Raw genomic sequence first — 22,460 nt, forward strand, 5'->3', positions numbered from 1 at the left:
AATCTGCTTTCATGGTTTTTTTTTTTTTTTGCCAGAATTAAGTTTTTTTTCACATTGACAGAAACCATGAAAAGCATTTACATTTTCCCACATTGTAGCACAAGTCAACAGAATATTTCTTGCTATAAATAAGAACTTAATGATTCGCATAATTGAAATACATTTATGTTCTTCAAGATAAAGCAAAATGATGTATTAAATGACTGTTTAAAAATTTAAAAATGAGACAAACATGGCTTCATTATTAATATCCTATCTAGTCCATTATTAAATAATTTCCATTATCAATTAGCACCCATTTATAAAGATGCATTCTTAACATTGTTTTGGTAAGCTGAAATACAGCAGGAAAATTAACACAGTTCAAAAATATCAACTGTGCATTTCTGCTACATATTACATTGTGTGATAAGTATTATATTAAAGTTCTGATCTTTTTTTTTTTTTTTTTTTTGAGGTAGGGTCTCGCTCTAGCTTAGGCTGACCCAGAATTTGCTATGTAGTCTCAGGGTGGTTGGGAACTCACTGCGATCCTCTTACCTCTGCCTTCTGAGTGCTGTGATTAAAGGCGTGCATCACCACACCCGGCTATGATTAATCTTTATTACCCATAAGTTTGTTTTAAATACTTCTAGCAGTAATCTGGACACTCTGACAACTGAAAAATCAATTAATTGCTATTTTATATCTGCACAAGACAACTTATCTTAAAAAATCATTTGTCTAAACTGAAAATTTAAATTAATTTCCCTAACAGGAAAAAAAAAGCAAAAATTTCTAATAGATTGTTCTTCTACAATAAGTTGGCTTGAAATATCTTAAGCTTAAACTACAATATAAGTAGACCTAATCATTTTAGAAATTCATAGTATTTCTAAACATACCAGAACATGATCTAAACTTTCAGTTGTTTACAGAAAAAAAAACCCATTTAATTATTATTATTACCTGTCTTGAAGATTCTAATAACTATAGAGGTCTGAATTTGGACTGAAGTGCAGTTATTTGAGATACATAAAGTAATGTTTGGTTTCTTTTAAAGTGTACTTAGATTTAAATACCACATGTTTGTGATTGAGATACCATTGTGTTTGTGTCAAGTTATAGTATATATTGGCAGATTTCTATGGTAGGGAAACAGTATTTGATCTGCTATAGAAAATCTAGAGAGTAACTTTTTTTTTTTTGAAATAACAAGAGTATTAAATAGAAATATCAGAGAAAAGAAGTCTAGTCCCCCAATAAAAGGACTATTACTTGAAGAAAATATTATTCTTTTTTGACATTGAAAAGCATTATACCTAGTATAAAGAATAATGTCATGGCATCTAATTCTTATGTATTACAATCCTTACATACATATGAATGCATATACAAAAATACAGATACTGCATAGTGACTAAGCAACTGTGGTCTAACCCATAGTCTAGGCCACAGCATGAACAAGTCATTTATATCTGAACCGCTTACGGTCTAAATAGATGTTCTTTAAGCATACTAGTAATTTTCAAATGATATTAAGAACTCTGATTACAGTATTCTGCTGAATTACATTGGGAAAAGGAAGCTAGCTGCTTCACCTACTTTAATACTAGTATGTTCTGGATATACAAATAAATGTATAGAAATTTAAAGATCATAAGTTTCCCATGAGGGTATATCATCTAGTCTGTATCATTGGCATGTAATTGCAAAACATTTTAACACTGCAAACATTAAGGAGTTTAAAGATCAGAAATGGGAAAATGTGTATGTTCTAGGCTAGTACAATGAGGCTGGTGTAATCTACACAAGGCTGCTTAGTGACGTCAATCAATTGGAGGTAGGAGTTTATCAATGAAATGCTTGACATCCATCATTTCCTGTTGACATGAACTGTGCATCATGCCTTCATAGATTTTGAAGGTTATATTATCTGGGTTTACCAATGTTTTTAGTTTTCAACAGTCAGAGAACCAAACATTAGGGGAACTAAAGGGTCACTATCTCCATGACACTGAAGAATAGATATTTCTTTGTTGATGCCACTGATAGGACCCTGAAAAAAATCCTCCCAAAGTAATTCTGTTAGAAGGAATGCTATTCTTTCACTTCTTGATCTATCAAGGCTTTTACATTTTCTACTGCCTGTTTAATTCCAGATTCATCCTCCTGAGAATCTGGTGAAAGCCCAATAATATCAAACCATGAAGGCATAGCCATGCTCATATTTAAGGTAACAGGCATAACTGGCGCGTGTGGGCAGATATATTTGACATGCGAGCTTCTGATACCTGCAAATGCTTCTGCCCATCCGAGCCCAGTATCTCCCAATCCATGAAGGAAAATAACCGCAGCGGTGGCCTTGCGGGCGGCGGGCACGAGGACAGGCAGCGGAGCAGACATGTCATTGCCGCACATCCACCGGCTCGGCGGACAGTCCATCGGAAGCGGAAGGGACAGCCTCATATTTTTTTAAACAATATGTTTCAGGAAAGTTATAAAAAACAAAGTTTCAAAATCTATGTTTGTTCTGTGCAAATGGCATAAATCAAATCTGATCTGCTTTTTCTTTAAAAACCTTCTTTCAAAAGCCCCTTTGAGGGAAAAAATGGTCATATTAAAAGACTTATGGTAAGGACAATAAATTTTCGTCAATAGTTATGAGATGAATGTGACTGGAAAAGATAAACTGGAGAGAAAACTTTATATGTTGGGTGTTAAATGTTTGATGAAAAAGATTGTTACAGAGTGGTTACATGGATTAAAAGGTAAAAGTATGTGGATGAAGATATGAGTAAATTTAAACAAGTTAAAGGCAAAGTACTCAATCAGATTATCTGCCACACACTTGAAAACTACCTCATGGTGAACGGTAAAAAATTCTAAACAAAGTTATGTTGTGATTTAAGATGTAATTCCTCAATTCCTTCAACAATCAGTTTTAATACTTTAACTGTAACTTAGGTCATGAACAAGTTTACCACAGACAGAATTATAAAGGTGGTTAAGGTTTGAATGGCTATAGATTGTGTCATAAAATTTGGTGTATGTCTGGAATTCAATATAGTTCTATGAAATTGACTTGTAAGAGATTAAACATATTTCTTTTTGACTCAACAATTAAAAGTGCTTATTTGTGGGGCTGGAGAGATGGCTTATCTGTGAAGGCATTTGCCTTCAAAGCCAAAGGACCCAGGTTCGACTCCTCAGATCCCACATAAGCCAGATGCACAAGGGGGCTCACGCGTCTGGAGTTCACTTGTAGGGGCTGGAGACCCTGTTGTGCCCATTTTCTCTTTCTCTCTCTACCTGCCTATTTCTGTATATTTCTCTCAAATAAATAAATAAAAATAAAAATATATTTTAAAAAAGTGCTTATTTTCAAAGCCAGATACACATAGTGGAGCATACATTTGAAAATTGTTTTGAAAATCATTTGGTGACAAGTGGCCCTGGCCCGCCTATTCCCTCTCTTGCATGAGACTTGTCTCCTTTTTTCACTAGATCATTGCAGTTTAATCCAGTTCCTCTATTCTTTGGGTATATTAAATATAGCTAAATTAATTTCAAAAACTAATTTATAGATTAATGGAAATTTTATTTAACTTTTAAGAGTGCTAAATCTTCTCAAAAATGTATGTATGTAAAGATACCCCAGTTCTGATAAGCTTAAAAAATAATCTATTTTTTCATGTCTTCATATTTAAGCCAAAAATGTTACTACATATGTAGATTTCTTGCTTATTTTAAATTCTGTCAGCAGATCTTTTATGCATAGTTTACTCTCTATAGCCTCATGTATCTTAAATATGTAAACTCTACTTTTTGTTAATATCAGACTTTTCCAGATATTAGAATATTGTAATTTGGTTTATACAAAGTCCATGATGTTTAGCTATCAATAAAGCCTGCATCATCATGCCTGGCTAAAATTCTGTAATTTTAAGATGGTTCTTGTTCTGTTCATGCTGGTTTTGCTAGATGATAATCACTGAGGTTATACTCTAAGTTTTATAAAAAGTGACTATTGTGATTTTGTTCTTAGAAAAGCTGAAAAAGCTCTCCATGTCTTAAAAAATCCACCGTATACAATGTTAATATAGTTTGTCTAAGCCTCATGTAACAGTCATAAATATTTCTTTAGTTAAGTCTTAAAATTGTCCAATGGTAAAAACTACTTATTTAAGAAATTACTTTGTGTCTGTCATACTGTCTCTAATGTAACTCAACAATGACCAAGTTTTATTTTATTCTTTTTTTGGTTTTTCGAGGTAGGGTTTCGCTCTAGCCCACGCTGACCTGGAATTCACTATGGAGTCTCACAGTGGCCTCAAACTCATGGCGATCCTCCTACCTCTGCCTCCCGAGTGCTGGGATTAAAGGCGTGCGCCACCACACCCGGCCTATTTTTAATATATGTGCTGCCAAAGCGAGCACTTATTCTTGAGCTATGTATAATCAGTCTGTCAAGTTTTCATTTAATTAATTGTCTCACTTCTGATATTTTAAGTTCATTGCTTATAGAGATATTGATACTTAAAATGTGGAAATACAATGTTAATATAGTTTGTCTAGGCTTCATGTAGCAGTCATAAATATTTCTTTAGTTATACAGCTTATACTGTCACCTGACAACTAACTAAACTTTAATATTAATCAGAATGATTTTAAACTATTGTGTAATTCCTAACCAGATCTGCTTTGCTAACCAGATCTGCTCTGCACCCTTTTAAACTAATCTGTTTTGCTAATCAGATATGTACAGTCTCTCTGAGTGAGTAATAACTATACATAGAAGCCAAAATCAATTGGAAACATTGGAGTTAAGTGAATAACCAATATTTTACTTCCTGCTTCCAGGTCAAAAGGCTACAGGAGATGATGGGACACTTGAACTTCTAGCCTCTGGTGAGTTACCTGCCTTCTTGATAGGAGAGGATGTGGAGACCTAGAAATGAATTCCAAGTCAGTGTATTTGCAACAGGAGAATCACATTGGAGGAAAATCAGTCCTCTAGGCTTCCCAAAAGAGGGAGGGCCACTTGGTCAGCACAGCCTCGACTTATCCTAGCAGATGACAATGTTGAGGGTCATAGAATTCCTCACCTGTCCCTGAAAGTCTCTCCTACAGAGCCATTATAGACCTTCAAAGTATACAGTTAATTCTGGCAGCCTACATGGTCTTAATCACCCAATGAGAAAAATATAACTACAATACAAACAATGAGTCAGACTAATAGGGTCCCCTGTCTGATGCTGATTTAGAATACTAAACTCTAACATTACCTCATGCCTTCTGCCTCAGCCTGTCCCTGATTAACTTCGCCTACCCTGACCCCAGCTCCTCCCACTTGCTATTCCTCAGAACCCCTCTTTCCTCAGCCCTTACCCTATCTCATCCAGGGATAAGTACACTGCCACCCCAAGGGGCCCTCTCAAACTTAAACCTTCTGTGTTCCTACTTTTCCCCTGATTCCAAAACACCCCTAAGACTGCCCCAAATGCCCATATCCAGACAGTTATGAGCATCAAACAAGCTCATGACAAGCTCCAGGAAGATCTGCGTGACCTAACCTTCTCCACACCACGCCCTGGATGTCCATCCGTAATTCTTCTCTCTCCCTCCTCAATCAACTCAATCTTACCAATCACACTGCCTGCTTCCTGTGAGCACCCCATCATTACTGCAGTCCCCCGTTCAATGTCACCTCTGCTTCAGACACTCCCTGCCTCTGGCGTCCTCTCTCCAAGCTCCCTATCCCACTCTCTCTTCCGAACACCTTGATTGCTGTCATAAGGACATCTCTCAATGCTGGTCGGGAACTTTCAGGAATAACTCTATTGTGACAAACCACACCTGACCTAAGGGGATTTATTTCTGGTGTGACTCCATGCTGTGTACTTGCATCTCTCCGAGAACACACTCGGACCCTTGCACCCCAGTCACTCTGGTTCCTAGCCTCACCATGTACACAGAGAGAAAGCTGGAAGTCCTTCTTCTAAGCAGGCTCATCATTACAAAAGAGCCGTCCACTTGCCTGTGATGGTAGGGGAAGCCTGGTGGCCTCTACAGCTGCCATAGGACTGGCTACAGGAGGCCTGAGCCACAGCCTAATCTCCCATGAAAGGCTTTCTACAGAACTGAGCGCCGCAGTCTGGGGATCCACTGAGGCCCTGCTTCTGCTGCAAGAGCAACTGACTTCCCTGGCCTCGGCTGTGCTACAGAACCACTGAGCCCTAGACCTCTTGACAGCGGACAAAGGAGGGCCCTGCCTTTTTCGGAATGAGGAATGCTGTCACTATGTCAACTGATCAGGCACGGTAGAAGCTGAAATTAAGAAACTAAAAAACCTGGCTGATCAGCTTCAGGTAGGAACACCAATCCCCTGGGAGTCATGGAACATCTCTGGTACAGCTTGGCCCTGGCTTTGGCCACTCCCAGGGCCTGTTTCTGAACTACTCTTACTACTTGCTCTGGCCCCCTGCCTTCTGAGATGCATCCAAAATCAGGTGGGCCAACTCACCCACCTAAGATTCAACCAACTTTCACTGACCTGTCTCTCCTCTATCTCCTACCAGCCTCTGGCCACCAAAGAGCTGACTCCTCATCACCTGCCCTGAGGGGAGACCCATTGACCACATCACCCAGCCTCTCCCGTAAGAGCTTGTCGCCCCCTATGGTTAGCATGAAGATGCTACAGAAGAAAAGACCATGGACCCTTTTCACTAACAAAAGGCTGGAATGTTAGGTCAAAACGGGCTTCCCAAAAGGGAGTCACCAAAAGAAAAACAGAATGGCAACAGGGAGACATAAGGAAATGGATCATCCACGTTCCTCAAGAACAGGATTTACCGCCCCTCCTTATCTCTCACCATGTCACTCCTGGTCTCTCCATATGGCTAACATAAAAGAACAGAGATTTGCTGCCCTAACAAGAAAATCCCTTCCCCTTCTCACCTTTCCCCAATTTTGAGACCCTATAAAGCCCACTATCTGTAAGCCCAGACTGACTGCTCTGCTCTTCAGAGTCAAATCTGGCATATACCATCCCTAGCACTGAAAATTTTCTAGTAACAATCTATGGCTCCTGTGTGTTTCATTGTGCCAATAAGTAGGTTTCCATATGACTTATTTATATCCTCTTAGATTTTGATTAGCCCTCCTCCACCTTTCCTTTACTCAATCTCTTCCCCTGACCTCACTTGGGCCTTTTCACCCCCATTAATCTTCTATTTACATATATACGATACCATCCTTTTAAGTCCCCCCTCCAATACACTGGCCTTGTTTTTGTTTTTGTTTTAATAAGAGAGAGAGAGAATTGGCATGTCAGGGCCTCCTGCCTCTGTAATAGAACTCCAGATGTGTGTGCTGCTTTGTATGCATGTGCAACCTTGCACATGGGTCACCTTGTGCAGCTAGCTTATGTGGTATCTGAGGAGTTGAGCATGGGTCCTTAGGCTTCACAGACAAGCGTCTTAACCACTAAGCCATCTCTCTAGCCCAGTCAAACCTTTTTCTTTTTAGAGAGACAGACAGAGGTAGAGATAATTGGCGTGCCAGGGTCTCAGTCACTTCCTTCGAACTCCAGATGCTTGTGCCACCTAGTGGCATGTGAAACCTTGCGCTTGCCTCACCTTTATGTGCTCCGTCTGGCTGGGAGTTAAAAAAGGACCTGAGGGAAAATTAACCTGGATAAAAGACAAGACAGACACAAAGATGGAGACCAAGTCTAGAGTCTGATCAAGGTCTCAAATTTATTCAGGCAAGCACAAGCTTATATACAGAAAATAAAATTTTCTAGACAGTGCCTACGTGCCTAAAGTCTGCTCCACAAATGCCTCTGTGTCTGAAGACTGTTTACCAAGGCCATACAATAAGGCCTCTGTGCCCGGAGATCCAAGACCAGCTGCAGTTCCCATGGTCAAAGAGCAGCTACAGCTTCCGACATCTCCCCCTTCTTTATTTATTAAAAGAAGCAACTGTGCCTGTCTTAGGTTGTCAGAGGCAGAAGAACATCCTTACCCGTCATTGGACAAATGTATTATCCTTCAATATGTGCCCTGTCTTAGGTTGGATGCCTCCTCCCCTGATCTTACCTGTCTCTGGCTACCAGCCAAACAAAATTCAGGGAGAATTAGGATAAAGTCTGAGAGAGCCAAGGACGTGTTCTATAGTGCATATCTCAGACCTCTGCACAAACATTCACAATAGACCTCATTAGACACTTGAAGAAAATAGGCAATAGGCATAAGAGAAGCACAAGGCAAACTCCCACAGCTGCAAAGCTGCCTATCCAGGAACTTAGAGAGTCCCAACCAGGCAACACAGACTTAATTGCAGCAAGTAAATCATTAGCAGCCTTGGAGGCATCAAAATCAAGATGACTGTTCTGTATAGCTAGAATTTCTGAATGTAAACTAACCAAATCTATCAAAATGTTATCATGGTGACAAATTCCCTCCAAGTGCATTTTGACCTTTACCCAATTTTCATAACTAGCATTGTAAGTTTTAGAAGTGATGCAGATCCATTGGTAATCTGCATGGCATTACAATCAAGCTCTGTAATTTTATTTGAGGAACTTTAAACAAACTTATTTTAAGTAAACTTTATCTATGACCACAGGAACGTGTGGTGTAGACAGTCTATTCCCACTTTATTTCTCCCTCTCATGAGAAGACACTCTAACTGCTTTAGGGGACTGGGTCAAAGACATGAGATCATTTACTACTTCCTGCTGAACGGGACACGAAGTGGGGACTTGTTGCAGTTAGAGAGTCTCTCCCAGAGAGGGGAACTATTTTAATAGACCCCAGAGTGTAGGAAAATAATCTTGAAAGAGAACTTTGGAAAGAAAGAATAAAAGTAAGGAGTTACTGAGAAGTGAGCACACAGCAAACTGGTCTTTTTGGAGGTCAACAGAATCCAGGTAGACAGGCTTGGATCATCTCAGGACCATCTGAGGATGAGCTGGCTGAGATTTCTTTCAGAACTGTTCATTAAATGGCACAATAGTATTCAACATGGCTTGTAAAACAGATGAGATGTTAGCAGAGTTATCAGAAACATATACACAGCATTTAATCTTGATAATAAAGAACTATTGGGTGCCATTAAAGGCTATACAAATATAGCTTTTGGTCTCAGAACTTATTTATATATTTTAGATTTGAAAATAACCCTTTGAACATCTATAGTTGTTTTTCTTTATTATAGAATTAGAACTATGGGAAAAGATGTCTTAATGTTTGTATGTTTCCCCTCTTGAAAAGCTCTTGTGTTACTTAATAGGCCAGTTATATATTTAAGGTATTTTTTTTAATCTTTGGTTATACATTTCTATCTGAGTGTTTAAGATCATGCAGATAGCCAAAAGTTAATTAAGGATTAATTTTAGAGATCATTAATGGCTTTCCAAAGAGACTTTAGGGACACAGGAGTAGCCCCAGAGCTTACTGGTGTCTTTTGCCTGTTAGGATGAGTCAGGGCCATGCTGGCCAAGTAGTTTTCCCTTCTTTGGGAAGTCAGGAGGACTGATTGCTCCTCAATTGTGACTCTCCTGTTTCACATTGTACACCAGTTTTGTTTGGGTCTTCATATCCTCCCTGCTCAGGAAGACAGGTGACTTACCAGGGGGCCAGTGTGGAAGTGTCCCATCATTTCCAGTGGCCTCATGACATGGGAGCACAGGCCGAAATATTGACACTTTTTACTCTGATGATTCCAATTGGCTTTGGCTTCTACATAGGTGATTAACACAATCAGAAAGGAAGTTACAGCAGCCTGGATGTATGTACATAGAGAGCACTTTTAATTACTGAAATAGACTTAGTTAAAGAATGGCACAAGGGCTTCTAAAATCATTCTGTCCTATCTTTACAAGTTTTGTTGTACTGTGGCAACATAAGCCATATATCTGAGGTATAGAAAGTAGGCACATCTTACATTTTAAATATCTAACATTTATAAGTATAGGCAGAACCTGTTACCAGTCTTGAAAACAGTACCAGTTGATTTACAAACTTAACTAATTTAACCAAGAAATTGTCAGAAAAGGACAAGTAAGACAGTGTAAGGACTTAGTGCCTGTGTGAAAACATCTTTGATTAGTTCAGATACCTGTGTGGGTACAAATTACCCAGAGAACATTGGAAACAGAACCATGGAGTTTGAATATTTTTTTTTCTCAGATGAGGACCATTGTTTGAGCATGAGGCTGTACCCTAAAGTAGGGAATATGTCTTAAGGGTTAATTTTATTATAAGCACTGGACTTAAGATGCCAAAATTGAGACAGTTACTTTACATACAATAGAGTAGAATCTGGTCTTTTCTGAGCCAAAACAGCTAGCTAAATATGAATATAACTCTTGATAAATCTTTTTGAAAGAAGAAACATTATTTGACAACCAATGATTTTGGCTTAAACTTGATAGCTATTGATTTCATGTACCATAGAAATTTTTATTAACATAAAACAATTTTATGTTTTACCCATGACTTAAATTTGATGAAGCTTAAGCAAGCTATCCCAACATATTTTAGCCTGAAAATTTATTTTTTTTTACATCTGCACACCTTTATTTACATACTTTAACATTCTGATCTAAGTACCACTCAAAAGGCATTTTTAACAAGCATTCTATGTCTCAACATTGAAAAATTCCTTCCCAGTTCCTTCAATCAATTTATCTCACCCCATCATTAACCACCTTTCTTATAAGGCTATTAAAAAATTACACCAAGCTGGGCAGAGTGGCACATGCCTTTAATCCCAGCACTCGGGAGGCAGAGGTAGGAGGATCACTGTGAGTTTGAAGCCACCCTGAGACTCCTTAGTGAATTCCAGGTCAGCCTTGGCTACAGCAAGACCCTACCTCAAAAAACCAAAAACCAAAACAAAACAAAAAAATTACCAAATTGATTAATCCTATTACCAAAAAGAAAGTAGTCTTAGTACAATTTTATGCCATTAATACCAATAACACACTTGGAAATTATTTTATTGGAAGTAACTAAGGCAAATTGTATTGTTATCTTGAGGCAGGCTGGCTTAGAAGTCAGGTCAGTTTCCTCCTCCTTTTAAGTAACAGGACATTACAATCTTTTTAAAAATGTCTGACAAATTATAAGTTACCTCTTCAGAGGGAGTTCTGTTGTTTTTATTAATCCTCTATATAAGGTGAAGTTGACCCAGAACAAATATCTGACAAATTCACTCCTACAAAAGACATTTAACTTTTCCTTTTTAATTTCTATGCTTAGGTCTTTGATTTCCTTGAAATCATTCTCTAGAAGAGAAAGGGGTGTCACCTGCATCTGTCTCATCTCTTTAGTTACAAACAGTCACAAACATGACATGACTAGCAAGCACTATCAGCACACATAAACACATACACACACACATAAAAAGAACAAATCCTCCTGATAAAATAAAAAATTTGCTTAAAGAACTTGAAGCAATCTCAATTCCTTGTGCTTTTAAAATATCTTTTACTATGGCAATTAGCTCCTTTTTACTCTTTGCTAAATCTCTTTTCTTTTTTTTTTTTAATTTTATTTATTTGAGAGCGACAGACACAGAGAGAAAGACAGATAGAGGGAGAGAGAGAGAATGGGTGCGCCAGGGCTTCCAGCCTCTGCAAACAAACTCCAGATGCGTGCGCCCCCTTGTGCATCTGGCTAACGTGGGACCTGGGGAACCGAACCTCGAACCGGGGTCCTTAGGCTTCATAGGCAAGCGCTTAACCGCTAAGCCATCTCTCCAGCCCTAAATCTCTTTTCTTAACCAGTGTTCCCTGTGTCTTGAGAGAAGTTTTAAGCCCACCAACAATTCATGCTTACTTAATGCTTCTCCCATAATTGCATTGCTTTTCTTACCTCTCCGGATCTGTATCACAGGTGGGCACTCCTGCGGTGATCTGCATGCGGATCTTCACCCACCAGTGAGGTGGCAGTCCAATTGGGGGGGGGGGACGGCCGTTCACTCGAGCGACGTCCAGGTCACACTTCGTACCTCGAGCCCCACATTTGGGTGCCACTTGCCCCGACCAGCAGGGAGTTAAACAAGGACCTGAGGGGAAATTGACCTGGATGAGAGACAAGAGACACAAAGAAGGAGACCAAGTCTAGAGTCTGATCAAGGTCTCAAATTTATTCAGGCAAGCACAAGCTTATATACAGAAAACAAAACTTTCTCGACAATGCCTACGTGCCTAAAGTCTGCTTCACAGAAGCCTCTGTGTCTGAAGACTGTTTACCAAGGCCATACAATAAGGCCTCTGTGCCTGGAGATCCAAGACCAGCTGCCGTTCCCACGGTCAAAGAGCAGCTACAGCTCCCGACATTTATGTGTCTGGCTTGAGTGGGATCTGGAGAGTAGAACATGGGTCCTTAGGCTTCACAGGCAAGCTCCTTAATTGCTAAGCCATCTCTCCAGCCCCAAATCAACTTTTAAATTACTTGTTGAGTAACTCTAAGATCTCTCCACACCTATCCTCAGCATGCATTTGGCTGCTGGCCCAGGCTCCACACAGACTTAGATACACACCAGAGGAATTGCTACTTGCTGATGCCTCCACCTAAGATGGAGGGAGAGTAAAGGAGCCTCAGGGAAAGCTGGATGCCCTCTCTCTCTCTCTTTCTCTTTCAGTGCTGAGAACAGAACCCACAGCCTCGTGCATTCAGCCACTGAGTCACAGTCACCCACCACCTCTTTTGTGTCTAGGAAGCCTCCCTGGGCGAGGGCTGTGCTGGGATATTGGGAGTCCTGAGGGGTGTGGCAGGGTAAAGATGTGACATTTCTTACCAGGCAAGAGCACAGGTTCTGGGCCCCACCTGTCTTGGTGAAGAGCGCATCTTTGCTGAGCAGTGGTGTGACCTTAGGGAGCTCACTCACCTTCTCTGAGGCTCCTCGTCTGGAGACTATGTCGCGGCATTGCCTGCAACTGCGGGCGGCTGACAGGATCCGCCCCTGTCCTGGGCGGGGGGCTCGGGTGGAGCACCAGCAGCTCTGGCATTGTGCTCCTCGATTCCTCAAGACACCACAGCCTCAGCACCCCCATGTCGTCACTTTCAAATCTACCAACTGAGATCCATTTTCTGTGTCCTTGTAAGCCTCGTGAGTCACAAATCCCACCAGAAGGGGATTCGGGGCTCCATGGCTTATTTTTCAGGGTCTCTGGAAGAGCTAAGGTCAACACACAAGCAGTCATTCTGGGGGAGACACGGGGGCTCCTGAGTGGCACCCAGAGGCATCTGAATAGCACTCGGTTCTCAGGATCTAGTCTGTGTAGGTTGGCATTCTCGTGTAGACCCCGGGCTGGTATGACCCAGCTCACAATCTTGACCTGGACCCAGAAGTTGTTCGTGGAACAGGCCAGCAGCCCCCCAGAGTCACCCTGCAGGGGAGAGAAGAGACCCTCTGTCAAAGCCATATGAGCTAGACCAGAGCTCTGGTCTCTGAGGACCCTAGGTTACAGAGTGTGGGGACAGGGTGAACAGGGAGGCCTCTGAGTCAGGATGGGAGCTGGGAGATGCTGTCACCTGTCAGGACCTTTCCTGCCTGGACAAAGCCCGCACAGAGCATGTCATGCGGGATTAGGTGCTGTTTGGCCAGGCAGGGCTCCCCAAGATGGCAACTTTACTCTCATAACACTGAGTCTACAGGGCGAGGTGGCACACACCCTTAATCCCAGCACTCAGGAGGCAGAGGTAGAAGGATCACCATGAATTCAAGGCCACCCTGAGACCACATAGTGAATTCCAGGTCAGCCTGGGCTAGAGCAAGACCCTACCTTGAAAAACCAATAAAAAAAAAACACACCACAAAACAAAACAAAAACACTGAGTCCAAGAGAGCACAGACACTTCCTGAAGGACAACTTCCATGGCAGGATCAGATAGAGGCCTGGCCTTTGTTTACCTTGGGCCTGGATCCCATTGGACCAATCCCATCCCCTTGTGCAGATCACAGCCATTGTTTTGTACCACCCGCCACCCCCTGTTCTTCCCGGGTAGCAAATCCAGGAACATCAAGTACCCAGGCATCAGGGCTGGGACGACCTGATTCATTTACCTGTCTTCCTGCTGCATGGAGTGAGCCCCTTCCCCGTAGGCTTGTCCCCTGGGTATGGGGTGATATACGTAGTGTAGGGTGTGTGGAAGCTCTCCACAGTCACTTTGGGGGGACACAGAGCTAAGGGCCAGTAGGGAATGCTGGCTGAGGAGTGGCAATGGGTTCTCAGGCGGTTCTGAAGTGGCTGGTTCTGGGAAAGGAGGTTATGGGCCATGTCTAAGTCACACCTGAGAACCCCTGGATGGCACTGGTCAGTGAAGTAGAGGAAGATGGTGTTTCGAGGGACTGGATCACAGACAAAGGGCAGGCCACAGCCCCAAGTGACCCTTGTGGATGTGGGGAGGGGGCAATGCCACGTGCTGCTGGGTCTCGGGGAAGGGGGAGAACCGTGAGGCCTCTAAGAGAAGCTGGTGGGAAGCAGAGAGCTGGAGCCTCAGGGTGGGCTGAGAGTGGCCTGACGGAGGAGCTGGCATCCTGTGACGGCACACACGTCTGGGGAGGCTTGGTGGCCATGGAGGTGGCAGGCTGGGAGTGAGCTAATTCGATTTTTTCACTAGATTAGGACGTCTTAAAATGTTCCGACCAGTCATCCCTTTTTGCCTGAGGAATTTTACTGAGACCTTGAGACCCTAAAGGTGTAAAATAGATTTGCAAATGAAACATTTCTGATAGCAAATCATAAAGAATTTTATACCTAAAACATTCTTTTCTTGGGCTGGAGAGATGGCTTAATGGTTAAGGTACTTTCTTGCCTAAGGACCCATGTTCGATTCTCCAGATCCTATATAAGCCTGATGTACAAGGTGACTCAAGCATGCCAGGTTGCACATGTACACAAGATGGCGTACAATCTGAATCTTGGTTGTAGTGGCTGGAGGCCTTGGCACACCAATTCCCTCTCATAATTTTTTTTTCTTTTTGAGGTAGTGTGTTGCCCTAGTCCAGGCTGACCTGGAACTCACTATGTAGTCTCAGGCTGGCCTTGAAGTCACAGAGATCCTCATACCTCACCCTCTTGAGTGCTGGAATCAAAGGTGTGTGCCACCATGTCTGGCTAAAGAAGGTTGTTTTGTTTGTTTGTTTGTTTTTAAATGAGAGAGAGAGAGAGATAGAGGGAGGGAGAATTGGTGCACCAGGGCCTCCAGCCATTGTAATCAAACTCCAGATGTGTGTGCCACCTTGTGTGCCTGTGTGATCTTCAGCATGCATCCTTTTGTGCTTCTGGCTTACGTGGGATCTGGCGAGTTGAACATGGGTCCTTAGCTTTGCAGGCAAGGGCCTTAACCACTCAGACATCTCTCCAGTCCCAGTTCTTTTTTGCGTGTACGTGTGTCTGTGGTGTGTCTGTCTGTGTGTATGCATGTTTGCCACCCCTCCCTCTGAGCTGCCAAGGTGGCTTTCTCAGAGGATGCTCTTTTCCTATTCCCAGCTGAACAGCACCTCGACGTCAAGTACCCAGGCACCAGAGAACACCTTGTGCAGGCAAGGCTGGACACGGCCCGTCCTGCCTATCTGTAAGCCAGGAACCTCCTCTCACCAGAATCTGCCTGAGTCTCCAACAAGTCCTTGATCTCTGGAGGCTTATCTCCAGCTTCCAGAAATAAGCAGTTCTCCTTTCAATCAGGCAGCTTGCGGTGTTTGGGTCAGAGAGCCTGAACTCACAAAAGCACCAAGCCACAAACCCAGGTGTCCTTGGGAAATAGGAACCGAAAATACCGTCACTTTCCACTTGAAAAAATGGATGTCATTAAAATTCCATTAGTGTAAGTGACATAAAAGATGAGGCAAAATGTGTGTTTGAGGCCGGGCGTGGTGGCACACACCTTTAATCCCAGCACTTGGGAGGCAGAGGTAGGCGGATTGCTGTGAGTTTGAGGCCATCATGAGGCTACACAGGGAATTCTAAGTCAGCCTGGGCTACAGTGTCACCCTACCTCAGACAACAACAACAAAAGATTTAAAATGTGTGGTTGGGTGTCCTGGATTTCGTACAGAAGTGTTTTTTTTGTTTTGTTTTTGGCAGTGGGGGGCGGAGAGTGTGAGTAAAATGCTTCCCATAACCCAGCACGCAGGAGGTGGATACAGGATGAACGGAACTGCAAGGTCATCCTCAGCGACATATTGAGTTGGAGGTCAACTTGGAATACATGAGACCTATTTCAAATAAATATAAAATTTTGAAAATGCCGAACAGAGAGCAGGCGCCAAGTAAGAGTTTTGGTGAGGGTTGCTTGGTACATGAGCTAAGTCAGCTGCTGTGTCCCACGGCTCCAGGGGCCTTCCCCGCGCAGGACAGAAACTGCAGGGCGGGTCTATGCCCTCCTTGTACAGATGTGCCCCTTGCGTCCGACCCCTCCTCTCTCCCGCCCAGCAGCCTCTCCTCCATTTCTCAGAGCTGCTGTCCCGGGAGTCAGCTGGGCTGTGTGGAGGACTCAGATTCCTGCTTTGTCCCAGGAGTCTCAGCCTGGCTAATAGGTCCCGAGCTCGGAGTCAGAGACCCAGGCTCCAGCGTCCAAGTGAGGCCGGGGCTTCCGCAGAGGGCCGGCCTGGAGCTCCAGCTGCAGCTCTTCAGTGGGCTGAAAGTGGGGACCCATTCATTCACGGTGTGAAGAGAGGTCCCTAGGCCCACACCGGGGAGCAGGGAGGACGGAACCACGAGTCACCAGCCGTCTCCTGGCACACGAGGGCTCACCAGCCCAGGACCCATCTCTGCTGGATAAGAAGGCCACCTTGTTCCATTTTCTGGCAGAAGACAGACTGGGCTGGGCCCAAGGCACGGGATGAAAGCCTAGTAAATCCTCCTTTTGGGGATTCCTGGTACTCAGGGACAAAGGTCTTATGTTGAGCATTCCTCAGCATGGGCTCAGGGCCAGCTCCTGGGCCTACGTGGCTGGGAGGGGCAGAGTGAGGCTCCACCGGCCTCAGAACCTTCCACCGTGCACTTGGGGAGTGTGTGTGTGGGGGGGTGTGTGCCTAAGCCACATGTGGGAGCTGCTGGGCAAGTGTGGAGGGGTGTGTGTGCACTGGCAAGTGTGAGTGTGGGAATGTGGGACAGTCAGTACCACACATCCACACTCTGAAAACAGGCTGGCGTGCACAGTTAGGCAAGTCCCAGGATCCTCGCTGGCTGGGTTGACAGATGTCTCTTCCTTCAACCCCGACTCTCCATCCCAGGGGTACTTCCTGGAATCCCAGCCCAGACAGACCCTCCTTCTGGCGCCTAAAGTGGCAGTAAACCCACAAAAATGCCCTTGGGTTGGGCTGGGATAGAACACAAGCCCCCATTGTGCTGTGTTCCGGGTCCCTGGCTCCACTAACCATGTCTGCCAGGAGCTTAGGCCCTTCCGCCTCCATGTCTGCAAAGGCTCCTCCTGGGGCCTCAGAAGGGGTTCTGCTGCCTTATCCCCAGCCGGGCCTCCCCCACGTCTGCAGGCTGGAGCTTGCGGGGAGGCAAGGAGGGAGGGGAGTCAGGGTGATGGGAGTGGTCATCTGTGTAGCCTGAGTCAGTGGTCCTGAGCCCCGTGAGACCACCCAAGGGAAGAGCGCAGGGCCACACGTGAGGACACAGTGATCTACACCAGCTCCCCAGGGTGAAGGATGAGGCTCAGGGAGCCTGTGCATTTCACGTGCCTCCACAGTGTCCCAGGGTGACAGTTACCAATATCCACCTACATCCACCCCCACGCCCCCAGAGCCATTTCTGGCTTGTTTGGTTCTTTTTCCCCTCCCCAGATGTCAATGTACTTTTTATTTATTTATTGACAGATTTGATTTTATTGACAACTTCCATGATTGTAAACAATATCCCATGGTAATTCCCTCCCTTCCCCCACTTTCCCTTTTGAAACTCCACTTTCCATCATATCCCCTCCCCCTCTCAATCAGTCTGTCTTTTATTTTGATGTCATCATATTTTCCTCCTATTATGCTGGTCTTGTGTAGGTAGTGTCAGGCACTGTGAGGTCATGGATATCTGGCCATTTTGTGTCTGGAGCAGCACATTGTAAGGAGTCCTACCCTTCCTTTGGCTCTTACATTCTTTCTGCCATCTCTTCTGCAGTGGACCCTGAGCCTTGGAAGATGTGATAGAGATATTGCTGTGCTGAGCACTCCTCTGTCACTTCTTCTCAGCGCCATGTGCCTTCTGAGTCATCCCAAGGTCACTGCCATCTGAAAAGAGAAAGTTCTCTAACCAAAAGTGAGAGTAGCATTAATATATGGGTATTTTAATGGCTTTTAAATTTTTATTTATTTATTTGCAAGCAGAAAGAGAAATAGAGAGACGGATAGGGAGAGAGAATGGGCACGCCAGGGCCTTCAGCCACTGCAAACAAACTCTAGACACATGTGCCCCTTGTGCATCTGGCTTACATGGGTCCTGGGGAATCGAACCTGGGTCCTTTGACTTTGCAGGCAAACACCTTGACCATTAAGCCATTTCTCCAGCCCTTGTTTAACTTTTAAAAAAGTGTGTGTGAGCCAGGTGTGGTGGCACACGCCTTTAATCCCAGCACTCGGGAGGCAGAGGTAGAAAGATTGCTGTGAGTTCAAGGCCATTCTGTGAATACAGAGTGAATTCCAGGTCAGCCTAGTGTGAGACCCTACCTCAAAACAAACAAAAATAAAAAGTGTGTGTGTGTGTGTGTGTGTGCATATTTGTGTTCACGTGTGTAGGGTGCCCACACACACGGTCATGAGCATGTGGGGGCCAGGGCACAACTCCAGCTGTTCTTCCTCAGGCATCATCCACGTTTCTTTGTGCATAAGTGTGGTGAGGTGCCTGTGTGCATGCTTATTCATGTGCGTGTGAGCACACATGTACATTGGTGTGTGTGCATGTGTTTTGTGTGCAGAGTTCAGAGGTCGGCCTCAGGTGTCCTCTTCAGCTCTGCCATCCACCATTTTCTTTTTTTATATATCATTTTTTGTTCATTTTTATTTATTTATTTGAGAGTGACAGAGAAAGAGACAGAGATAGAGAGAGAGAGAATGGGTGCACCAGGGCTTCCAGCCACTGCAAACAAACTCCAGACGCATGCGCCCCCTTGTGCATCTGGCTAACGTAGGTCCTGGAGAATCAAGCCTCGAACCGAGGTCCTTAGGCTTCACAGGCAAGCGCTCAACTGCTAAGCCATCTCTCCAGCCCACCATTTTCTTTTTTGAGGTAAGGTCTCACTGTAGCCCAGACTGACCTGGAATTCACTATGGAGTCTCAGGGTGGTGTTGAACTCACAGCGATCCTCCTACCTCTGCCTCCTAAGTTCTGGGATTAAAGGCGTGCACCACCACGCCTGGCTCCACTGTCTTCAAGGCAGGATCTCTAGCTGGCCTGAAGCTCAGCATACAATCTTGCAGCTATTCTGACAAGTTTGAGGTTCCAGGGACAGCCTTGGGGCTTCTTGGAGTTGCTCTCAGTCAGCCTTGACCCCCTCCATCTTTCTCCCACCCTCTCCCATCTTTTTTATGCTTCAGTTTGTTTCCAATGGGATATATTTAAGCTCTTAGAAACAAAAAGAGAGGGCTGGAGGGATAGCTTAGTGGTTAAGGCGTTTGCCTGCAAAGCCAAAGGACCCAGGTTTGATTCCCCCAGGACCCACGTAAGCCAGATGCACAAAAGGGCACATGCATCTGGAGTTTGTTTGCAATGGCTGGAGGACCTGGCGTGCCTATTCTCTCTTCTCTCTCTCTCCCTCTTCTGTTAAATAAATAAATAAATAAGTAAATAAAACAAAAAGTGAGTAAAGTCTGTCCCCTCAGCTACTGTCCAGGAAAGATGGTGTAATGCAAATAGGGAATAGACTTTCATAAGTCTCCCAGCCTGAGGGGGCTGATGGGGACTAACAAGAGGAGACAGGAAGGACATGTGGGCTGAGGTACCAGCAGGCTGCCCGGTACCCAAGCTCTGGAGAGGAGTGCCCTTGCCCCAATAAAGGGCATTTATATAGCTCAGTGGTAGAGCATTTGCAAAATACGAGGGAGGTTCAATACCCAGCATCAAACACACACTCACACTCACACACATACATACACACACTCACACACACACACACCCTCTGCCTTGCCTTGGCCCCAGGCTCTGAAAGGAAGACCGGGAAGGAGACTTCACTGTCTTTTCCACTCTCTGATATCCCCGTTTTCGTGAGAAAGTATCTTTCATTCTGGGACCCGAACCCCTTAATATTAGCCCCTCCCCCCTCACACCAAATCGAGCTCAGGGGGACGCCACAGACTCCTCTGAGTGACAGGATGTGTAACTAGTATCAAGGTATTCCATGCGCGTGTGTGTGCATGGTGCGTACGCATGCATATCTTGCATGCGTGTGTGCGCATGGGTGGAGGTCAGGGCACAACGTCAGGGGTCAGTCCTCACTGTCCACCTTGTTGGTGGCAGGGTCTCTTGTTCATCGCTGCACTCGCCAGGCAGGTGGCCTGGAAGCAGATGCCTGTCTGTGCCTCCCTTCTTGCTATAGGCACGCTGGGGTCACACGAGCTTCCATTATGGCATCAACTTTAACTGGATTCTGGGGGTCCCAACTCAGGTACTCAATGTCTGCAAAGCAAGGCTTCATCCACTGAGGAGTCTCTCTACCTCCCTGGAGGTGCTTCTTGTTCCTCACCCAGGGAACAAAGAGAAAGACAGTTCCCTCTGATTCTTTGGGGTCGGCAGGGAGGTCGGGGGGACTCTGGGAAGCCTATCAGACCTGTACAGCTACCTAGATTGAATTAGGTCTTGTGCCTGGGACTGCAGAGTTTCTGAGGGCCCCTGTTCTGTCACCCTCAAGGGCCTGGCCAACCCAGTTCTGAGAAGCCTGTGGGGACAAGTTCAGTGTTGGTGCCTATGAAAGAATGACATAAATGTGTGTCACTGTCCCCAGGTCTGTTGACGTAGGCTTCAGGACTAGTCAGCAAACAGAGTGTGTCCGGGAGCCTCCTCAACATGGCTGTGGGGACTCCCCCAGGAAGAGTCTCTCCACCGAGCTCCTTCCTGTCCCTTGACAGTCTTGGATCCTTCCTTCTGGACAGAGGCCCAAGAGGCTCCAAGAACATATAAGGGGCAGGGAAAGGACAGCCCAGCACCAGACACCCAGAGCTGACATTGCCATCCAGGTAAGCAGGGCGGCTCCCAGGGTTTCATGGGCGTCCTGCGGCCCCTGCACTCAGGCCTCTTTCCCCCTCTCTGCAGAGATCCGCACGATGCGCCGGGCAGAGGCCGTGCTGTTGTGGCTGACCCTGACCCTCCTGGGGACCCCCAGCTTTGGAACACAGGGTAAGTCTGGCACAGTCTGCCCTCTCTGGGGGTCACCCCCACTTCCATCCACCCAGGAGACCCCTTCCTCCAGATTAAGTGGCATCAAGGGAGGGAGAGCTGCCCTCCACACAACTGAGGTTTTTCTCCCTCCTGGGTTTCCATCCACACAGAGTACTATGGGTCAACGGTTGGCACATATTTCTGCACCGCCCCACACAGTGGAGAAGACATAACTGCAATTCGGATGACTAAGTATGGTGTTCGACTCACAAGGTGCGAGGGGACGGGGAGCTGGGTCCCACACTGTGTCCTCCATGCTATGGTTTTGGGAGCTCAGATGGGGTCCACCTAACTGTGACTCCCCACAGTAGTTCTCTGTGGCTGCCGATGGCTCTCTGAGGATGTTCGATTCCCAGAGTCACAGGCCCACTGGCCAATACTGTCCACCTGTCCCCAACCTCCTGGCCATGTCCACTTCTGCTTGACTCCACTTGGAAGTCTCGCTGTGGATCAAAGAGGGCTGGTGATGCTCCAACCTTCCAACCCAGACCTCAGCACCAAAGGCCTCTCGTTGCCACTGCCTGCAGGAAGAGCGAGGGAGTCTGAGGTCTGAGCGTCGAGGAAGGAAGTGAGGGGCGCAGGTGGCCGCTGACTGCCGGGCGAGTAGCTTTAGAGGAGAAAGTCCACGGGGCTCCTCTGGGGAGGTGGAGACACAAAGATGCCTGGGGTTACTGGCCGGCTAGCGTCAGTGAAGCAGTGAGATTTTAGTTAACTGAGTGGCCCTGCCTCCAAAAGGAATGTGGAGAGTGATTGCAAAAAACATCTAATGTCAAGCTGGCTTCCACACAGGTGTGCACCCATACTCACATGCCCATGCATATACATGCACACAAACCACACACACACACACACACACACACACACACACACACTACTCAGGTTGAGAAGTCCTAGCTTGGCCAGGGGCAACTCCCATGTATTAGCAGCCAGTGCTCCAGAAGGTCACAAAGGTCCTCGAAGCTCTGCTCCGCTTGTGACCACCTCATGGCCTCTTTCCAACATGTCTGCCCACCATGCATATGAGGATGCTGAGTCCTGTCAGGCTGTGTAATGGGCTTAAGGTCGCACTGTTAGAGAGCGGCTGTGCAAG

At 45.2% G+C, this 22,460-nt stretch overlaps 1 pseudogene; it reads right to left on the reverse strand.

Annotated features, from left to right (window-relative positions):
• Nucleotides 1-1,751: 1,751 nt before the first annotated feature.
• Nucleotides 1,752-2,431, reverse strand: LOC123453324 (annotated as a pseudogene).
• Nucleotides 2,432-22,460: the final 20,029 nt, after the last annotated feature.

Source organism: Jaculus jaculus, chromosome 11 (genome assembly GCF_020740685.1).
Source record: "Jaculus jaculus isolate mJacJac1 chromosome 11, mJacJac1.mat.Y.cur, whole genome shotgun sequence".
NCBI lineage: Eukaryota > Metazoa > Chordata > Mammalia > Rodentia > Dipodidae > Jaculus > Jaculus jaculus.